The sequence below is a fragment of the Phaethon aethereus genome, assembly GCF_964289735.1.
Source record: "Phaethon aethereus genome assembly, chromosome: 23".
Taxonomy (NCBI): Eukaryota; Metazoa; Chordata; class Aves; order Phaethontiformes; family Phaethontidae; genus Phaethon; species Phaethon aethereus.
The window spans coordinates 8,280,643-8,303,480 of record NC_138599.1 but is presented as its reverse complement, the minus strand read 5'-3'; positions in this window follow the sequence as shown (position 1 = coordinate 8,303,480).

The following is a 22,838-nucleotide window of genomic DNA, read 5'->3' as shown; positions in this document are numbered from 1 at the left end:
AACAGGAAAAAGGAGCTGGAACTAGAATTTGTCCTTTGTGTAGAAGGTGGTGTTTATTTGTAAGATTAGTGTTGCAGGCTAACTGGCAGTTTTCTGTAGCCATAAAGCCTTGCAAATAAAGAGGATCGCCAGGCTCGGGCAAGTGCTCAGGTCTGGACAAAGCACTGATCTATCAAAGCTCTGGCCTTCACAAGCAGTGCTCAATTAATTTGGGTACTAAGAAAACACCCCCTTAAAGGAAAGAAGAGGGCAAGACCGGAGGGGAACTGGTGTTGCGGCTTAAAAAGGGTCTGCCAAGGACTGCAACCCCTTCGGGCTGTGACCGCCGATCACTATGGCCCTGACCGGACCTCTTCTAGTTCTACTTGGAGTGAGTTCCTTGACTCTGACTACGGCAAATAACTGTAGTCAATATTGGAACAAGTCCAGCTGGGGTTTACCCCAGAAAAATGGAAAAAGTGAGGACCTTTTCTAATTGTACAGCCTGTACATGTAATCAACAATAAAACCTAGTTTTTTCCCATTACCCATAAATTTGGGAGAGCGATTAGGAGTCCAGGTGTATAACGAATGGCCTCCTGAGAGACAAACTTGGAATGGAATCAATCTAGGAGGATTTTGGGGAGATTTTATGAGTGGTGATTGGCTTACTAAAATCGCGATAGTTGTATTGAGGATATGTGGGGGATTGTTACTAGATTAATCTACTCGGTTATACTCAATTGGAAATGAAAACACAAATCAATACTATAAAGAAAAAGATGGGGGATTGTGAAATATGTTTATCTGATTCGTGTGAAGAAGTGTAATCTTCTGTACTTCTATGGATTTCTCCTGCACCATAAAAAGGGGTATTTTACAGGACAAACTTAAACTACTTTGCTGGTATATCAGCTCAAACCAGTTTGACCCCTGACCGCATAGTATTGTGTAAAGAGAAACTTGTAAAGTGCATGCATAAAGTTTGGGGTCATCCTGGGGGCACGCTGAGGAAGATTCGAGAAGACTCTAGAAGGAGAAGAGGGCATGCACCGAAGAAGACACGCCTATTCATGAATATGTATTAGCAGACAGGATATAAACCAGGAACAGGAACTGAACCGCGTGCGTCTTGGTGGAGCGGAGACTCCCGGCGCACCCAGCGCTGTTTGCTTGCCTCTATTCGTTTAATAAATTGTAAACTGAAATTGGAATCCTGTTGGGGACTAAATCATTTATCACAATACTACACTGGCCACAGTGCAGAGTTCACCGCAGATGTGATGAGATGTTCTCTTCACATTTCTACGATTTCTGGCATCGTACAATTCACATCCTTTCCTCCGTTCGGACAACCTCTTTCAGCAAAAGGTGTTAACGCCTGCTGCTCTTGTCTGATCCTTGTTTGGTGTTATAGCTGGCGACGGAACAGGAGCATGGGGTATTGCTCACCAGATGCTATCAGAATAGGAAACCTGAACAAAATAGGCTCTCTTTTCTAACCTGTCTCAACATTTTGAAGCAGTCCCCTCATCTACAGTCTCAGAGACAGAGACCTCAAAGGGTGGTTCAGAAAGGTCAAACTCAGGCAGCGACTCCCAGAGCTGGTTGCCCAGCATGTGTCCAGATGGCTTTTGTGGGTCTCCAGGGTGGAGCCTCCACAACCTTCCCGGGCAACCTCTGCCAGGGCTCCGTCACCCATGCAGTAAAGAAGCATTTTCTGATGTCCAGGGGGAACCTCCTGTGTTTCAGTTTGTGCCCATTGCCTCTGGTCCTGCACTGGGGACTGCTGGGAGGAGCCTGGCTCCACCCTCTTTGCGCTCTCCCTTTGGGTATTGATACGCATTGATGAGGTCCCCGCCGAGCCTTCTCTTCTCCAGGCTGAGCAGTCCCAGCGCTCCCAGCCTTTCCTCACAGGACAGGTGCTCCAGTGCCTTCATCGTCTTCGTGGCCCTTTGATGGACTCTCTCTAGTATGTCCCTGTCTCTCTTGTACTGGGGAGCCCAGAAGTGGACACAGTGCTCCCGGTGTGGCCTCACCCGTGCTGAGTATGGGGAAGGTTCACCTCCCTCCAACCACTGGTGACAGCCTCACTGCTTACAGAGGCTCTCATCCAGCTCTGGCTTGCCTGGAAAAGAACTCTTAGGTGTTTGTAGCTCCGTCCACTGACATATTCCTCCATTCAATTCATTCAGGAGGCAATAAACCTCCTGCGCTGACTGTACCGGTTGTGCACAGCTTGCTTCTGCAGCCAGGCAGACCTGGAGTGCCTGCCCAAGCTCAGCGAAGGGGCACGCCGGAGAGGACAGAGGAGGGGTCAAGCCTCCCTAACCAAGGGTTTTGTCAGTTAACCAGCAGGCAACAGAGCTTGGGGAAAAGCTTAGGCAGCACAAAATCCTGGAAGAAGTAGTGGTAAAACAGCAGAAAAGGTATGAGGCCCAGGATCACCGTTCCTGACCCAGGGGGCCCCAGGAGGTGACATGGCCGCAGGGTGATATTGTCACCGAAATCGGGAATAAACCTCGTAACACCAATGTAGTGTTAAAAGGCAGGCATTCTTTATTCACGGCGCCGGGAACACGGGGGACAGCTCCTCCTAAATCGTGTTCCTCGATTGGTTCAAAAATCAAACATTTATAGGCAAGATTAATACATATTCATCAAGTGTCCATACAATGATTGGTTAAATATTCCTCGCCTACCATGTAAATGACCACGCATGCTCACTATAATTTCTTGAGATTTTACTTCCTTAATCTTTTGAGTCGGAGGGTTTCTTGAGTGGGTGGTCTCTGAGTCGGTGGTCACGATCTCCCCCTGCCGGAATTACCTTTCCCTCTAAGTTCATTTAAACTTGGCAATACTAAACACATCTTCACGGGCTATCGGTCCAACATGCAATCATTCACCCCACAGTTAAGACAGGACTATAGAATGAATAATTACCCACCCACCGGACCGTAGAACTGACCAAGGTGTTCCTTCTTTCTGACTACTTGTTATTAGAACAAAACATAATACCGTGATCACAATGTTACACTTAACTCCTTGATAATTAAATCAAGATGGGAAGGGTTAGGTGGGTTCTCGAGCAGCATTGCTGGTGCATAATGTTCTTATGTAGCAAGTTACAACTTGCTACAAATTCACAAACCTATTTTCGAACCCTATTTTATTTTAATTCCCTACCACCTTGGTTACATTTCCCCCCTTTGGAAGTTTTGAAATAATTTGTTTTCAATACTTCCATTACAAATTAATTTCCTTATTAACATTCAATCACTTTATTGTATGATGGTAGGAGCATTATTAGTTAGTCCATTTAAATTTTGGTGTTTTGTAGTCAATACAAGTGTAATTCTGCTATCAATGGTAGCTCTTTTTGTAAATTCCTTTTTCAAACAATGATAAATGAATAATATTCTCAAAGATATTATTAATAATAATAACACAGTATCAGTTAAGGACTTCACCCAAGAACTCAAGTTTTATCCCTATCCACTGAAAATTTTATCAAACCAATTTTCTTGCATGTCTTGTTGCATTTCCTGAGTATCCTTTTCTATTTTTCTCAATAAGTCCAAATCATATTCAACATCCTGGGTAACATTTGGGATATCTATGCAACAATGATCTATCCTATCCCTCAGATATCCACAAACTCCATGTTCTTTTAGTAAGAGCATATCTAGAGCCATCCTATTTTGTAGGGTCGTCTTCAAAGTGGCTTGTAACTGTAAATTTAGTTGTTTAAATCCTTTCCTCGTTATTTTGGCTAATCTTTTCACTTGACCTGTCAACTTATATAACCAATCCCTATTCCTGTAAGTTGCCAAGGGAGTCAATAAGGATTCTAAGGCTCATCCAAGTTTCACTCCTGTCGAGGGTTCATTCCAATCATCATCATCAATTTGTGATCTTTTTGTCCATATTAACTTCAGATTTTCAGAATCTCCCGTAAAGGGAGCTTTCTTCCAGATTGGACATAATGTCGGCATTCCTAAAGTGATTTGTCTTACCTTCCCATCCACCAGTAAATGGGTGGTCCAAGTTCCATCACTCATTGTCCAAACTAAATGTCCTGGGCTCTGAACTGTAGACCTTCTACAACTAAATATTGATCCCTTTCTAATTTTATATACACTAGTCAAATTTAAATCGTTCTTGAGTCCTCTGTACCAACACCCATATTTCAATGCAGCTGCTAAGGGAGGGATTTCTTGAACTGCTTTATAAACTGTACTGCAATTACGTATCTTTTTACAATTCCACCAGGGTACTATATCCTCCTTTTCCTTGGATGTGGTTCTCTTGTCATTAACTGATGGGAAAACTGTAAAGACTGTTCCATCCCAGGCAAAACACCATGAAGTATTAGCCATATAATGAAATTGAGATAAAATAGCCGTAGACCACACTGAATCCCATGCAGCCTCTGCCTCTCGCTTAGTCTGATTTTCACAATTATGGACTACACGTCCAGCTTCCTCGGGATCATGTACAGGGAGGCCTCTACTTATTTCTTTGCATAATTGTTTATCCCTTGTGCTTACTGAGCTCAAGTTTGTTGTTAAGATTCCCCACGGAATTGATTCACCTGCTGCTCTTGGAATTGGAAGACATACGGTTATTTAGGTTACATTTTGTAAATTTGCAAATTCTTTTATCAATCCTACCATTAAATTTTCTTCTGGAGTTCTCCTTGGAATGTATATTAGCTGCTCTGCTTCACTCTCCCTTCCAATTGATCTATTATCATCTCAAACAATGCTCCCAACATCATCAGTTTCCAAATCAAAACCCATTTTCCATATTTTCCAATGGTAATTTCTTAAACATGTTTTAAAGTCAACTTTGTAGTCTCTGAATCCCTATTGATGACCTTCCATGCCGGGGCTTTCTTCACTCGGGTGTAGTGTATCCCCGGTTCCACTCCTCCAACCTTGATTGCAGTATGAGTTGTTAACAGTACCTAGAATGGTCCCCTCCACTTTTCCTGCAGTGGTTCAGAGTTCCAAGTTGAAAGATCACCTGGCTGATACTGCTGTACAGGCGTATCCAAGGCAAGTGACCTAGTCAGCACAATGTATCTCCAAAGTGCTCCAAGGACCTTTCCTAAAGAAATTAGATACACTTTCAAATCAGTTTCCCCAGCTACCTTCATATCCCCTGGGATTAAAGGAGTCTGGTACAGTTTACCATACAGGACTTCATATGGACTTATACCGTCTCTTGATCTTGGTTGGATCCTGATTCTCAAGAGAGCTAGTGGTAAAGCCTGTGGTCACTTCAAAGATGTTTCCTGACAAATTTTACTTATTTGTCTTTTCAACATTCAATTCAATCTCTCAATTTTTCCACTCGATTGTGGCCTCCAAGGGGTATATAAGTCCCATTTTATACCCAAAATTTTACTGATCTGTTGAACTACATCTGCCACAAAGTGTGGTCCCCTATGAGAAGACATTCCCAATGGCACTCCAAACCTTGGTATTATTTCCTTCAACAACACTTTAACTACCTCTCTAGCTTTGTTGGTGCGGTAAGGGAAGGCCTCCGGCCACCCAGAAAATGTATCAATTAGTACTAATAAATACCTGTATCCATTCTGACTGGGTAACTCAGAGAAATCAATTTGCCAATAATCTCCTGAAGAATTTCCTGGTTTTATCATTCCTAGAGGTGGCCTCTTTTGGTTCATGGGGTTATTTTTAAGGCAGATTGGACATCTAGCTATTATTGATTTAACTATTCCTGTCATTCCTACACATACTACAGATGTTTTTAAACTTGAAACCATAGCATCTACTCCCCAATGTGTTTGTTCATGTTTTTCCTTTGTGAGTTCTGTCATAATTTGCAGTGTTACTGTCACCTGTTTTTTTTGTTTTACTGGTACTAGTGCAAGGATACCTCGTTCTGCGGCCTCTTTTGCAGCTTTGTCTGCCAATCGATTACCTATATTTACAACCGTCTGACCAAATTGATGAGCTTTACAATGCATTACCGCCACTTCTTTCGGTCTCTGCACATCTTCCAGGAGTTGGAGAATTTCTTCTTTATACTTTATTGGTGTTCCTTGGGCTGACAGCAATCCCCTTTCTTGCCAGAGGACTCCATGAGCATGGATCACACCAAATGCATATTTAGAATCAGTCCAAATATTTACCCTTTTTCCTTCTGCTATTTGCAGAGCCCGCCTTAATGCCACCAATGCTGCTTTCTGTGCTGAGGTACTTGCAGGTAGTGTCCTTGATTCCAATACCTCAGAGGTGGTGACGACAGCATATCCAGCCATTCGTTTTCCTTCTCATACGAAACTGCTTCCATCTGTGTATAACTCCAGATCAGGCTTTTCCAGAGGTTCATCTCTCAGGTCTGGTCTACTGGAATAAACTTGTTCAATGGTTAACAAACAATCATGTTCTAAATTTCCTGTTGGACTCTCTGTTGACAAAAATATTGCTGGATTAACAATCGGTGTGGTTTTCAATGCCACATCATCTTGTTCCAATAGAACAACCTGATACTTCAGCATTCTGCTGGGGAATAGCCAGTGACCCCCCTTTTGCTCTAGAACAGTTAGTACCATATGCGGTACGTACACCACCATCTTTTGGCCCATGGTCAATTTTCGAGCTTCTTGGATCAGCAATACTGTTGCTGCCACAGCGCGTAAACATCCTGGCCATCCTTTACTCACGTTTTCAAGTTGTTTAGAGAAGTACCTCACTGATCGACTCCAGGATCCCAGCCGTTGTGTCAGCATGTTGCCTTTCATGTGCAAACAACTCGAAAGGTTTGGTCACATTACGTAATCCCAGAGCAGGAGCCATCATTAATGCCTTTTTCAGTTCTTTGAATGATTTCTGACATTGAGGTGTCCAAGTCAGATACCGATCCTTGGATTCCTTTAAAGCCTCATACAGTGGCTTTACATACAATCCATAATCCAAAATTCAAAGTCAGCACCACCCAATCATTCCCAGAAAAGTTCTCAATTCTTTCGGGCTACTTGGTTCAGGAATTTGACAGATAGCTTCTTTTCTTTCATTTCCCCATTGTCTCTGTCCTTGGGATATTTCAAATCCCAAATAAATTACTGTTTCTTTTCCTATTTGGGCCTTATTTCTGGAGACTCTATATCCTCCTTGGCCTAGGAAATTTAGTAAACTGACAGCAGAACACTTCCCTTTTGGTCCTGTCTCTTCCATATCTCTAATTCCTTGGCCAATTGATTCCCAAATATCGTAGGGCTATTTTTGAATCCTTGTGGAAGTACAGTCCATGTCAATTGGGTCTTTCGCCCTGTGGCCAGACTTTCTCACTCAAAAGCAATTATGTTTTGGCTGCCTATATCTAGAGGTATGCAGAAGAAGGCATCCTTTAAATCTAGTACAGTAAACCATTTATGTTCCTCTTTCAAAGAAGTCAGTAAAATATATGGATTAGCCACTACTGGGTGTATATCTTGGACTATCTGATTTATAACTCTTAAATCCTGAACCAATCAGTATTCCTTGCCTCCGGATTTCCTTACTGGTAATATGGGAGTGTTATATTCTGATTCACACTCTACCAATAGTCCACATGCTAAAAATTTTGTAATCAACCCCTCTAATCCTTTTCAAGCCTCCCACTTAATAGGATATTGTTTTTGTTGTACCGGTTTGGCTCCAGGTTTTAAAATCACCTTTACCAGCTCTGCCAATTTAGATCATCCCAGAATTCCACTTGCCCAGACCAAAGGAATAACTGCATTTTCCACTTCTTCTGGAATCTGTTCTTCCCTGTAGGAATCCTGTAACATAAACACTCTTGCCTCTATGGCTTTTGATTCTGGTATTAACAATTTGATTTCTCCATCTTTGAAAGTTATTTGTGCATCTAATTTACTCAATAGATCTCGTCCCAACAAAGACAGTGGACATTCAGGCATATACAGAAACTGGTGAGTTACCCATTGTTTTCCCAATTTAAACGTTAATGGCTATAAAAATGGCCAATTTTCCTTCTGCCCTGTCGCACCAACAACATTTACTGATTTGTGACTAAATCTCCCTTTACATGTATTCAATACTGAGTAAGTAGCTCCAGAAAGTCTATTTCTTCATTCCCTAGCTTCAATGTAACCAGAGGTTCAGCTAGGGTTGATTGCCCCGGTCCCCTTCGTAGTTCTTCATCCAGAGTCATTAATTTAATTGCCTGGAGAGCCGGATCTAATTCTCCTGCCTTAGGACATTCTCTTTTCCAGTGCCCACACTCCTTGCAAACAGCACATTGGTCTTCTGCTAATCGGGGCTTATTTTCCTTCTCTCTCCGATATTCATTGCTCGTCCTCTCCCTCTGCCTATCCTGTTATTCCCTGCCAAAACTGCTAGTAGCTTTCCACCCTTTCGGGTTTGCCTCACCTATTTTTCTTTTTCTCTATTGTTATATACAGCCCAAGCAATTTCAAGCATTTTACCTTAGCCACCCTTTCGGGATCCTCCCGATAGGTACCTGCAGTCTCTTTCCATGATCTTAAATCAGTAACTGAAAAAGGAACTTTCACCACCACTGGACCATCATTCCCCACTGCTTCTCGGAGAGGGGCTTGGAGGGAAGTTAGTCTTACTTCCCCCCTCCTTCCCTGTGTTCTTCCTGAAACTGGGCTAAATCCCTCTGCTTCCCCTTCCTTGGGAGCAGTAGGAGGATTATCATCCTCCGAATTTTGGACCTCTCTTCCCCTTTCTCACCTTTGGTGAGGAGCAACCATTAATTCAATATCTTCCTCCTCAGTTCCATTTTTCCAACAATTTTCTGTAGTATTATAAGTAGAACAACCCCTTTTCGAGTTCTCATCACATTTTCCCTTTTTCACAATCTTTACCATGGGATCATACGGATGTATTCCACACTGTCTCTGCCATTCTGGATGATTTTGTAGTGTAAAGAACAAATCAACATAAGCCATTTCTTCCCATTTACCCTCCTTTTTACAAAACAACATTAATTGCAAGATGGTGTTATATTGCAATGTCCCATTTTCTGGCCATTTCTCCCCACTGTCCAACCTTGGACATACATTGGCCACCAATGATTGCAATATTCAATTAATTGCTTCCAAGTCAGAGGATCACCTCCCAGATCTTTCCAATGCCTCAAAATACATCCCAAAGGTGTTTTTTGTGGGATAGATCTTTTACTCGGAAATGTTCCCATTTTCCCAAGACTAGTGGGTGTGATTGTGCACTATCACAGGCACTAGTCGGAGGGACCCATACTCTCCTCGAGGGTCCCTCTGGATCTTCTAGCCCCCTGCTAGAAATCCCCCAACCTCCTTACCTGGGCCCCTAGCCCAAGCTTGCGAGGCTTTCACCGCGTCTTATAGGCAGGCATTCCTTGTGAGGGTCCCGTACCCTCACCCTTTCCAGAGGTACCTTTCAGCCCTACTCTGCGTAGCTTTCGCTGCGCCTTACGAGCGAGATAGTGGGACTCGAACCCACGTTACTTCAATCCTTTAAAGAATGCCTTATTACCTTTCCAGGGGACTTGCTCAGAATTCTTCGGTCCGGGGATCAGAGGTTCTCCCCGAGAATCCCTCGGTGCCGGCTGGAGGTCCTGTGATCCAACAGATCTGTTGAGATTCACAAGCAGTGTCCCATCTGGGTCGCCAAAACTGTCACCGAAATTGGGAATAAACCTCGTAACACCAATGTAGTGTTAAAAGGCAGGCATTCTTTATTCACGGCGCCGGGAACACGGGGGACAGCTCCTCCTAAATCGTGTTCGTCGATCGGTTCAAAAATCAAACATTTATAGGCAAGATTAATACATATTCATCAAGTGTCCATACAATGATTGGTTAAGTATTCCTCGCCTACCATGTAAATGACCACGCATGCTCACTATAATTTCTTGAGATTTTACTTCCTTAATCTTTTGAGTCGGAGGGTTTCTTGAGTGGGTGGTCTCTGAGTCGGTGGTCGCGATCTCCCCCTGCCGGAATTACCTTTCCCTCTAAGTTCATTTAAACTTGGCAATACTAAACACATCTTCACGGGCTATCGGTCCAACATGCAATCATTCACCCCACAGTTAAGACAGGACTATAGAATGAATAATTACCCACCCACCGGACCGTAGAACTGACCAAGGTGTTCCTTCTTTCTGACTACTTGTTATTAGAACAAAACATAATACCGTGATCACAATGTTACACTTAACTCCTTGATAATTAAATCAAGATGGGAAGGGTTAGGTGGGTTCTCGAGCAGCATTGCTGGTGCATAATGTTCTTATGTAGCAAGTTACAACTTGCTACAAATTCACAAACCTATTTTCGAACCCTATTTTATTTTAATTCCCTACCACCTTGGTTACATTTCCCCCCTTTGGAAGTTTTGAAATAATTTGTTTTCAATACTTCCATTACAAATTAATTTCCTTATTAACATTCAATCACTTTATTGTATGATGGTAGGAGCATTATTAGTTAGTCCATTTAAATTTTGGTGTTTTGTAGTCAATACAAGTGTAATTCTGCTATCAATGGTAGCTCTTTTTGTAAATTCCTTTTTCAAACAATGATAAATGAATAATATTCTCAAAGATATTATTAATAATAATAACACAGTATCAGTTAAGGACTTCACCCAAGAACTCAAGTTTTATCCCTATCCACTGAAAATTTTATCAAACCAATTTTCTTGCATGTCTTGTTGCATTTCCTGAGTATCCTTTTCTATTTTTCTCAATAAGTCCAAATCATATTCAACATCCTGGGTAACATTTGGGATATCTATGCAACAATGATCTATCCTATCCCTCAGATATCCACAAACTCCATGTTCTTTTAGTAAGAGCATATCTAGAGCCATCCTATTTTGTAGGGTCGTCTTCAAAGTGGCTTGTAACTGTAAATTTAGTTGTTTAAATCCTTTCCTCGTTATTTTGGCTAATCTTTTCACTTGACCTGTCAACTTATATAACCAATCCCTATTCCTGTAAGTTGCCAAGGGAGTCAATAAGGATTCTAAGGCTCATCCAAGTTTCACTCCTGTCGAGGGTTCATTCCAATCATCATCATCAATTTGTGATCTTTTTGTCCATATTAACTTCAGATTTTCAGAATCTCCCGTAAAGGGAGCTTTCTTCCAGATTGGACATAATGTCAGCATTCCTAAAGTGATTTGTCTTACCTTCCCATCCACCAGTAAATGGGTGGTCCAAGTTCCATCACTCATTGTCCAAACTAAATGTCCTGGGCTCTGAACTGTAGACCTTCTACAACTAAATATTGATCCCTTTCTAATTTTATATACACTAGTCAAATTTAAATCGTTCTTGAGTCCTCTGTACCAACACCCATATTTCAATGCAGCTGCTAAGGGAGGGATTTCTTGAACTGCTTTATAAACTGTACTGCAATTACGTATCTTTTTACAATTCCACCAGGGTACTATATCCTCCTTTTCCTTGGATGTGGTTCTCTTGTCATTAACTGATGGGAAAACTGTAAAGACTGTTCCATCCCAGGCAAAACACCATGAAGTATTAGCCATATAATGAAATTGAGATAAAATAGCCGTAGACCACACTGAATCCCATGCAGCCTCTGCCTCTCGCTTAGTCTGATTTTCACAATTATGGACTACACGTCCAGCTTCCTCGGGATCATGTACAGGGAGGCCTCTACTTATTTCTTTGCATAATTGTTTATCCCTTGTGCTTACTGAGCTCAAGTTTGTTGTTAAGATTCCCCACGGAATTGATTCACCTGCTGCTCTTGGAATTGGAAGACATACGGTTATTTAGGTTACATTTTGTAAATTTGCAAATTCTTTTATCAATCCTACCATTAAATTTTCTTCTGGAGTTCTCCTTGGAATGTATATTAGCTGCTCTGCTTCACTCTCCCTTCCAATTGATCTATTATCATCTCAAACAATGCTCCCAACATCATCAGTTTCCAAATCAAAACCCATTTTCCATATTTTCCAATGGTAATTTCTTAAACATGTTTTAAAGTCAACTTTGTAGTCTCTGAATCCCTATTGATGACCTTCCATGCCGGGGCTTTCTTCACTCGGGTGTAGTGTATCCCCGGTTCCACTCCTCCAACCTTGATTGCAGTATGAGTTGTTAACAGTACCTAGAATGGTCCCCTCCACTTTTCCTGCAGTGGTTCAGAGTTCCAAGTTGAAAGATCACCTGGCTGATACTGCTGTACAGGCGTATCCAAGGCAAGTGACCTAGTCAGCACAATGTATCTCCAAAGTGCTCCAAGGACCTTTCCTAAAGAAATTAGATACACTTTCAAATCAGTTTCCCCAGCTACCTTCATATCCCCTGGGATTAAAGGAGTCTGGTACAGTTTACCATACAGGACTTCATATGGACTTATACCGTCTCTTGATCTTGGTTGGATCCTGATTCTCAAGAGAGCTAGTGGTAAAGCCTGTGGTCACTTCAAAGATGTTTCCTGACAAATTTTACTTATTTGTCTTTTCAACATTCAATTCAATCTCTCAATTTTTCCACTCGATTGTGGCCTCCAAGGGGTATATAAGTCCCATTTTATACCCAAAATTTTACTGATCTGTTGAACTACATCTGCCACAAAGTGTGGTCCCCTATGAGAAGACATTCCCAATGGCACTCCAAACCTTGGTATTATTTCCTTCAACAACACTTTAACTACCTCTCTAGCTTTGTTGGTGCGGTAAGGGAAGGCCTCCGGCCACCCAGAAAATGTATCAATTAGTACTAATAAATACCTGTATCCATTCTGACTGGGTAACTCAGAGAAATCAATTTGCCAATAATCTCCTGAAGAATTTCCTGGTTTTATCATTCCTAGAGGTGGCCTCTTTTGGTTCATGGGGTTATTTTTAAGGCAGATTGGACATCTAGCTATTATTGATTTAACTATTCCTGTCATTCCTACACATACTACAGATGTTTTTAAACTTGAAACCATAGCATCTACTCCCCAATGTGTTTGTTCATGTTTTTCCTTTGTGAGTTCTGTCATAATTTGCAGTGTTACTGTCACCTGTTTTTTTTGTTTTACTGGTACTAGTGCAAGGATACCTCGTTCTGCGGCCTCTTTTGCAGCTTTGTCTGCCAATCGATTACCTATATTTACAACCGTCTGACCAAATTGATGAGCTTTACAATGCATTACCGCCACTTCTTTCGGTCTCTGCACATCTTCCAGGAGTTGGAGAATTTCTTCTTTATACTTTATTGGTGTTCCTTGGGCTGACAGCAATCCCCTTTCTTGCCAGAGGACTCCATGAGCATGGATCACACCAAATGCATATTTAGAATCAGTCCAAATATTTACCCTTTTTCCTTCTGCTATTTGCAGAGCCCGCCTTAATGCCACCAATGCTGCTTTCTGTGCTGAGGTACTTGCAGGTAGTGTCCTTGATTCCAATACCTCAGAGGTGGTGACGACAGCATATCCAGCCATTCGTTTTCCTTCTCATACGAAACTGCTTCCATCTGTGTATAACTCCAGATCAGGCTTTTCCAGAGGTTCATCTCTCAGGTCTGGTCTACTGGAATAAACTTGTTCAATGGTTAACAAACAATCATGTTCTAAATTTCCTGTTGGACTCTCTGTTGACAAAAATATTGCTGGATTAACAATCGGTGTGGTTTTCAATGCCACATCATCTTGTTCCAATAGAACAACCTGATACTTCAGCATTCTGCTGGGGAATAGCCAGTGACCCCCCTTTTGCTCTAGAACAGTTAGTACCATATGCGGTACGTACACCACCATCTTTTGGCCCATGGTCAATTTTCGAGCTTCTTGGATCAGCAATACTGTTGCTGCCACAGCGCGTAAACATCCTGGCCATCCTTTACTCACGTTTTCAAGTTGTTTAGAGAAGTACCTCACTGATCGACTCCAGGATCCCAGCCGTTGTGTCAGCATGTTGCCTTTCATGTGCAAACAACTCGAAAGGTTTGGTCACATTACGTAATCCCAGAGCAGGAGCCATCATTAATGCCTTTTTCAGTTCTTTGAATGATTTCTGACATTGAGGTGTCCAAGTCAGATACCGATCCTTGGATTCCTTTAAAGCCTCATACAGTGGCTTTACATACAATCCATAATCCAAAATTCAAAGTCGGCACCACCCAATCATTCCCAGAAAAGTTCTCAATTCTTTCGGGCTACTTGGTTCAGGAATTTGACAGATAGCTTCTTTTCTTTCATTTCCCCATTGTCTCTGTCCTTGGGATATTTCAAATCCCAAATAAATTACTGTTTCTTTTCCTATTTGGGCCTTATTTCTGGAGACTCTATATCCTCCTTGGCCTAGGAAATTTAGTAAACTGACAGCAGAACACTTCCCTTTTGGTCCTGTCTCTTCCATATCTCTAATTCCTTGGCCAATTGATTCCCAAATATCGTAGGGCTATTTTTGAATCCTTGTGGAAGTACAGTCCATGTCAATTGGGTCTTTCGCCCTGTGGCCAGACTTTCTCACTCAAAAGCAATTATGTTTTGGCTGCCTATATCTAGAGGTATGCAGAAGAAGGCATCCTTTAAATCTAGTACAGTAAACCATTTATGTTCCTCTTTCAAAGAAGTCAGTAAAATATATGGATTAGCCACTACTGGGTGTATATCTTGGACTATCTGATTTATAACTCTTAAATCCTGAACCAATCAGTATTCCTTGCCTCCGGATTTCCTTACTGGTAATATGGGAGTGTTATATTCTGATTCACACTCTACCAATAGTCCACATGCTAAAAATTTTGTAATCAACCCCTCTAATCCTTTTCAAGCCTCCCACTTAATAGGATATTGTTTTTGTTGTACCGGTTTGGCTCCAGGTTTTAAAATCACCTTTACCAGCTCTGCCAATTTAGATCATCCCAGAATTCCACTTGCCCAGACCAAAGGAATAACTGCATTTTCCACTTCTTCTGGAATCTGTTCTTCCCTGTAGGAATCCTGTAACATAAACACTCTTGCCTCTATGGCTTTTGATTCTGGTATTAACAATTTGATTTCTCCATCTTTGAAAGTTATTTGTGCATCTAATTTACTCAATAGATCTCGTCCCAACAAAGACAGTGGACATTCAGGCATATACAGAAACTGGTGAGTTACCCATTGTTTTCCCAATTTAAACGTTAATGGCTATAAAAATGGCCAATTTTCCTTCTGCCCTGTCGCACCAACAACATTTACTGATTTGTGACTAAATCTCCCTTTACATGTATTCAATACTGAGTAAGTAGCTCCAGAAAGTCTATTTCTTCATTCCCTAGCTTCAATGTAACCAGAGGTTCAGCTAGGGTTGATTGCCCCGGTCCCCTTCGTAGTTCTTCATCCAGAGTCATTAATTTAATTGCCTGGAGAGCCGGATCTAATTCTCCTGCCTTAGGACATTCTCTTTTCCAGTGCCCACACTCCTTGCAAACAGCACATTGGTCTTCTGCTAATCGGGGCTTATTTTCCTTCTCTCTCCGATATTCATTGCTCGTCCTCTCCCTCTGCCTATCCTGTTATTCCCTGCCAAAACTGCTAGTAGCTTTCCACCCTTTCGGGTTTGCCTCACCTATTTTTCTTTTTCTCTATTGTTATATACAGCCCAAGCAATTTCAAGCATTTTACCTTAGCCACCCTTTCGGGATCCTCCCGATAGGTACCTGCAGTCTCTTTCCATGATCTTAAATCAGTAACTGAAAAAGGAACTTTCACCACCACTGGACCATCATTCCCCACTGCTTCTCGGAGAGGGGCTTGGAGGGAAGTTAGTCTTACTTCCCCCCTCCTTCCCTGTGTTCTTCCTGAAACTGGGCTAAATCCCTCTGCTTCCCCTTCCTTGGGAGCAGTAGGAGGATTATCATCCTCCGAATTTTGGACCTCTCTTCCCCTTTCTCACCTTTGGTGAGGAGCAACCATTAATTCAATATCTTCCTCCTCAGTTCCATTTTTCCAACAATTTTCTGTAGTATTATAAGTAGAACAACCCCTTTTCGAGTTCTCATCACATTTTCCCTTTTTCACAATCTTTACCATGGGATCATACGGATGTATTCCACACTGTCTCTGCCATTCTGGATGATTTTGTAGTGTAAAGAACAAATCAACATAAGCCATTTCTTCCCATTTACCCTCCTTTTTACAAAACAACATTAATTGCAAGATGGTGTTATATTGCAATGTCCCATTTTCTGGCCATTTCTCCCCACTGTCCAACCTTGGACATACATTGGCCACCAATGATTGCAATATTCAATTAATTGCTTCCAAGTCAGAGGATCACCTCCCAGATCTTTCCAATGCCTCAAAATACATCCCAAAGGTGTTTTTTGTGGGATAGATCTTTTACTCGGAAATGTTCCCATTTTCCCAAGACTAGTGGGTGTGATTGTGCACTATCACAGGCACTAGTCGGAGGGACCCATACTCTCCTCGAGGGTCCCTCTGGATCTTCTAGCCCCCTGCTAGAAATCCCCCAACCTCCTTACCTGGGCCCCTAGCCCAAGCTTGCGAGGCTTTCACCGCGTCTTATAGGCAGGCATTCCTTGTGAGGGTCCCGTACCCTCACCCTTTCCAGAGGTACCTTTCAGCCCTACTCTGCGTAGCTTTCGCTGCGCCTTACGAGCGAGATAGTGGGACTCGAACCCACGTTACTTCAATCCTTTAAAGAATGCCTTATTACCTTTCCAGGGGACTTGCTCAGAATTCTTCGGTCCGGGGATCAGAGGTTCTCCCCGAGAATCCCTCGGTGCCGGCTGGAGGTCCTGTGATCCAACAGATCTGTTGAGATTCACAAGCAGTGTCCCATCTGGGTCGCCAAAACTGTCACCGAAATTGGGAATAAACCTCGTAACACCAATGTAGTGTTAAAAGGCAGGCATTCTTTATTCACGGCGCCGGGAACACGGGGGACAGCTCCTCCTAAATCGTGTTCGTCGATCGGTTCAAAAATCAAACATTTATAGGCAAGATTAATACATATTCATCAAGTGTCCATACAATGATTGGTTAAGTATTCCTCGCCTACCATGTAAATGACCACGCATGCTCACTATAATTTCTTGAGATTTTACTTCCTTAATCTTTTGAGTCGGAGGGTTTCTTGAGTGGGTGGTCTCTGAGTCGGTGGTCGCGATCTCCCCCTGCCGGAATTACCTTTCCCTCTAAGTTCACTTAAACTTGGCAACACTAAATAGATCTTCACGGGCTCTCGGTCCAACATGCAATCATTCACCCCACAGTCCTTTGTTTTAAGACAAGACTATAGAATGAATAATTACCCACCCACCGGACCGTAGAACTGACCAAGGTGTTCCTTCTTTCTGACTACTTGTTATTAGAACAAAACATAATACCATGATCACCATGTTCCACTTAACTCCTCGATAATTAACTCAAGATGGGAAGGGTTAGGTGGGTCCTCGAGCAGCATTGCTGGTGCATAATGTTCTTATGTAGCAAGTTACAACTTGCTACAAATTCACAAACCTATTTTCTAACCCTATTTTATTTTAATTCCCTAGCACCTTGGTTACAGTATCCTCACCGAGTGTTTCTCTCCTAGCTGACTTTTTACGTTGCTACTGACATTTCCCAATTCTTTTGTAATCTCCTGCTAATCTTCAGTCGTTCCTGTGATGATACTGTGAAATATGTTCATCTGATTCGTGTGATGAAGTGTAATAACCTTCTGTACGTTTATGGATTTCTCCTGCACCATAAAAAGGGGTATTTTACAGGACAAACTTAAACTACTTTGCTGGTATATCAGCTCAAACCAGTTTGACCCCTCACCGCATAGTATTGTGTAAAGAGAAACTTGTAAAGTGCATGCATAAAGTTTGGGGTCATCCTGGGGGCACGCTGAGGAAGATTCGAGAAGACTCTAGAAGGAGAAGAGGGCATGCACCGAAGAAGACACGCCTATTCATGAATATGTATTAGCAGACAGGATATAAACCAGGAACAGGAACTGAACCGCGTGCGTCTTGGTGGAGCGGAGACTCCCGGCGCACCCAGCGCTGTTTGCTTGCCTCTATTCGTTTAATAAATTGTAAACTGAAATTGGAATCCTGTTGGGGACTAAATCATTTATCACAATACTACACTGGCCACAATGCAGAGTTCACCGCAGATGTGATGAGATGCTCTCTTCACATTTCTACGATTTCTGGCATCGTACAATTCACATCCTTTCCTCCGTTCGGAAAACCTCTTTTAGCAAAAGGTGTTTACACCTGTTGCTCTTGTCTGATCCTTGTTTGGTGTTATAGCTGGTGACAGAACAGGAGCATGGGGTATTGCTCACCAGATGCTATCAGAATAGGAAACCTGAACTCTTTTTCTAACCTGTCTCAACATTTTGAAGCAGTCCCCTCATCTACAGTCTCAGAGACAGAGACCTCAAAGGGTGGTTCAGAAAGGTCAAACTCAGGCAGCGACTCCCAGAGCTGGTTGCCCAGCACGTGTCCAGATGGCTTTTGTGGGTCTCCAGAGGTGGAGCCTCCACAACCTTCCCGGGCAACCTCTGCCAGGGCTCCATCACCCATGCAGTAAAGAAGCATTTTCTGATGTCCAGGGGGAACCTCCTGTGTTTCAGTTTGTGCCCATTGCCTCTGGTCCTGCACTGGGGACTGCTGGGAGGAGCCTGGCTCCACCCTCTTTGCGCTCTCCCTTTGGGTATTGATACGCATTGATGAGGTCCCCGCCGAGCCTTCTCTTCTCCAGGCTGAGCAGTCCCAGCGCTCCCAGCCTTTCCTCACAGGACAGGTGCTCCAGTGCCTTCATCGTCTTCATGGCCCTTTGATGGACTCTCTCTAGTATGTCCCTGTCTCTCTTGTACTGGGGAGCCCAGAAGTGGACACAGTGCTCCCGGTGTGGCCTCACTCGTGCTGACTATGGGGGAAGGTTCACCTCCCTCCAACCACTGGTGACAGCCTCACTGCTTACAGAGGCTCTCATCCAGCTCTGGCTTGCCTGGAAAAGAACTCTTAGGTGTTTGTAGCTCCGTCCACTGACATATTCATCCATTCAATTCATTCAGGAGGCAATAAACCTCCTGCGCTGACTGTACCGGTTGTGCACAGCTTGCTTCTGCAGCCAGGCAGACCTGGAGTGCTTGCCCAAGCTCAGCGAAGGGGCACGCCGGAGAGGACAGAGGAGGGGTCAAGCCTCCCTAACCAAGGGTTTTGTCAGTTAACCAGCAGGCAACAGAGCTTGGGGAAAAGCTTAGGCAGCACAAAATCCTGGAAGAAGTAGTGGTAAAACAGCAGAAAAGGTATGAGGCCCAGGATCACCGTTCCTGACCCAGGGGGCCCCAGGAGGTGACATGGCCGCAGGGTGATATAACATGGCAATGGACTGTGAGAGCGTGGAGAAGAAAACTGGCAGCTCTTACTCCCCAGAAGGTGTCATTTTCAACTGAAATAACCAAAAGGTCTCCCGACGTTCAAAGGCAGACTTGTCAAAAGGACTCGGGAAGGCTGTGAAAAGAACTGCACATGCACAGGAGACAGCATTAGATGACCAATGACGATTGTTTTCACGTCCAGTTCCTGTGTTTAAGAAGGCCCATAAACCCCCGGTTTTATATTAAAGAGGTATTTCATTCCTATCCAGCTTCTCATCTGAAGAACTGTTGAGAGGGAGAAGGGAAGTAAAGCACCATCCAGCAGGAACCTAGTTTTCACATGTTTTTTCTAAATTTAGTCTGCTCAGGGCCAGGACATACCATATAAGGCCATGTGGCCCCACCCCTCCTTTGTGTGTTGGGGCCAGGACGTGTATAGGGCCCTACTCGCCCACCCATGGCTGACTGCAGACGCTGTCTCTGCTGCTGCGTGGCGCGTCAAGGGAGGCAGCAGCTGCTGAGACGGAGTGCCACACAACATCGGTGGCGCTTGGTGGCAGCGTTTAGTTGCCATCCCCGCAGCCATGAGCCGGCGTGGTGCGGGACGGGGGCCTGTGGTGCGCAGCCACCCCTCGCCCTGCTGCAGCTTGGCACTGAAGGATGAGCACAGGCGGCAGCTGGAGAGGGTGCGGGCTGAGCTGGAGGTCGAGCGGCTCCGCTCCCCAGAGTTGCACCGCCACTTTGCAGCTGAAACCCACAAGCTGAAGGAGGCGGCAGAGCGGGACCGGCAGCTCCTGGCCAAACGGCTGCAGTCCAAATGGGAGCAGCGGCAGGCACGGGAGCTCCAGCAGCTGCAGGAGCTCAACCAGCGGCAGCGGGCGTTGGAGATCCGCCAGCTGCTGCGCTCGAAGGAGGCTGAGCTGTGCGAGGTGCAGGCGATGCTGCAGCAACAGCGTGGCAACGCCATCCGTCAAGCACAGGACCTGCAGCAGCAGCTGGCCAAGGAGCTGGTGAGAGGAGCCTGGAGCAGCAGCGAGGCCCATGGTAAGCTCCAGGATGTCCTCAGCAAGCTGCGCTGGGAGACCAATGACGAGCAGGCCGCCCACATCATCTGCCTCCAAGAGGAACTGCTGCTGCAAAGAAGACTCTTCCTAAAGTACATCTTGGAGCATTTCGAGGGCGAGCAGCCCGCTTCCTGCCACGAGGCCAGGGCCAGGACCACGGCCTGGCACCGTCTGCAGATCCTCCTGAGCAGTGAGTCCATGGGGCCCTGCTCTTTGGAGAGCCTCATGGCATCATCCTCCCTCAATGGAGAAGGGCAGCAGAAAACCCGCAAGAACTTCAAACGTGCTTGCCTCCAGAAGGAAGGGAACAGCATGGAGGTTTTGCTGGAGATTGTGGGGCAAGACTTGGCACTGCACTGCTTGGAATCCCTGCTACAAGGAAGGACCGGCAGCGGGCGCTCTGTGGCAGAGGTGGATGTTCTGCCCGTAGGGCAGCAGGAGGACTGCCTGCCTGCTAGCGCTTACATGAGGCTGCTGGAGCAGAATACCCGCCTCCAGCGTGTCCTGAAGGACCTCGAGAGGCGATGCAAAGTCCTTGAAGAGAACTGTCTTCTGAGGAAGGCACACTCTCCTGAAGTGTGGGAGGAAGTGGAGAGGCTCAAGCAGAAGACTGCTAAGCTGGGTCTCATTAGCAAGCAGCTGGAAGAAAGAGCCAGGCAATTGAGAGAGGCCACCTTCCAACCTGAAAACACTGTGCCAAAGACAGAGCTGATGACCAGTGTGCCTCCAGAGCTAAGGGATTACTCTGCAGGATGCAGATGACAAAATGAGTTCCTGCAGCAGAAGTGATAGCACGTGGTCTTGGCAAAGGACGCCGTGGCCGTGTGCTGGCTGACAGACTCAGGTCAGCCAGAAGTCTGGGCTAGAAGTATGGGAATCAACAAATAAAGGAAGACTCCTTAGCCGCTTCATGTCTTCTTTGGGAGATCAAGCCTCATGGCTTTGGTAAGATGCTTATGTCCCGGGTTGTGCAGTTTTTAATCCATTGCAGACAGAAATAGACTGTAGCGCCAGAGTTGCTGGGGGAGCCTAGCAGGTCTTCTGGGACCTGCCTGGTGACACTGATGTGCTGGCTGGGACCTCTGCTCACCAGTCTTGTGTGAGTCTTAACCACAGATGTCAGCACCTTGATGCTGAGGATTGCCCGGGTGCAGCCTGCCGGTTTTTCTTTACTGTAGAGAGTGTCTCCAGGTCTGTCTTGAGCCCTGGATCCAGTACAGAGGGCCAGACGGGAGGGGGGAACACATCTCCTCCTGTGCAGAGAGATGGCTGCAGGCTCAGCCAATGTCCGGAAGGGCCATGTTTGTGGAAGGCCTTTGCTCAGCTGATAGGGGTCAGGTTCTAAGTGTCTCTCCCAGCTGCGAGGTGACTCCTGGCAGCAGCTGTCTGCCTCTTGCAGGGCCCAAGTGCCTGCTGTATCCCACCACCCCAGCCAGAAAGCCTCTGAAAGTCAGGAAGAGCACAGGCATTGGTGGGCCCATCACCACGGAAGGCCCAATTGCTTCCCCTCAAAAGGCTGCTTCCCCTCCAAAAAACAAGGTGGTGTGGGTCAATCTCCTCCCCACTCGGAGAGAGAAGGAGGAAAGACTAAAAACTGTCCAGGCTCAAGAACTGCATGCCTGGAGATCCTGCTCTCCCCACAGGAGTGCACGAGTCTGCCTGCCCTTGGGAGTGAAGAAGTTGCCTCTCTCCTTTGTTTTGCAGAGGGAGAGGTACCCTTTGCACCACCCCTGCCTCATCAGCTGCACGCAGGCATCTGGGGAGCGTGTACTTAGTTGCGTCCCAGAGAAACTCTTCCCTTATGAACTGGGACCTCAGGAACCAATATGCTACCCCTGGGGAGCACCGCATCCTCAACGTTCCTGGTCACTCAGCCTCAGCTTTTCAGGGGCCCTTCCCCTCACCCACTTTCAGCACACACCGCTTCCGCTTGGGATGTGGCTTTTCTCAAAACCCCACCAACCACCACTGCTCCCTTGATCAGCCCCAGCCTGCAGGTCATTTGGAAGCGCAGCTCACATTGGCAGCAGGGGGACATTGAGGAAGAGGCAGTGAGGTGTCTCGGCACTGCCAGGGACCTCTGCAGCCCCGTGGGGCACTCAGCCCACTGGCCGCAGACCCGTGGCATCCCCATCAGCCAAGTGAGCCCAGCAGGACTATGGGAGAGATGAAAGGACTTTCAGATTCAGCATGCAAAGTTGCTGCTAGCCCCAAAAGAAAGACCCCAAAAGAGGCCAACAGCATGGCCAAGCCTCTGTGCCTTATGCACTCACTCAGCAGCAACCTAGGGTGAGCTGGGCTCTGCTGTGGGGAGCTGCAGTGAGGACAGGGCAGCCACGGTAGCTCACAGGTGATGTCCCAGAAGTATCCTGGGGCTGCACAGAGGGCATCTCAAACATGGCACCAGCGCTCCTTCAAGAACAGACATCGTGCCAGGGCTTGA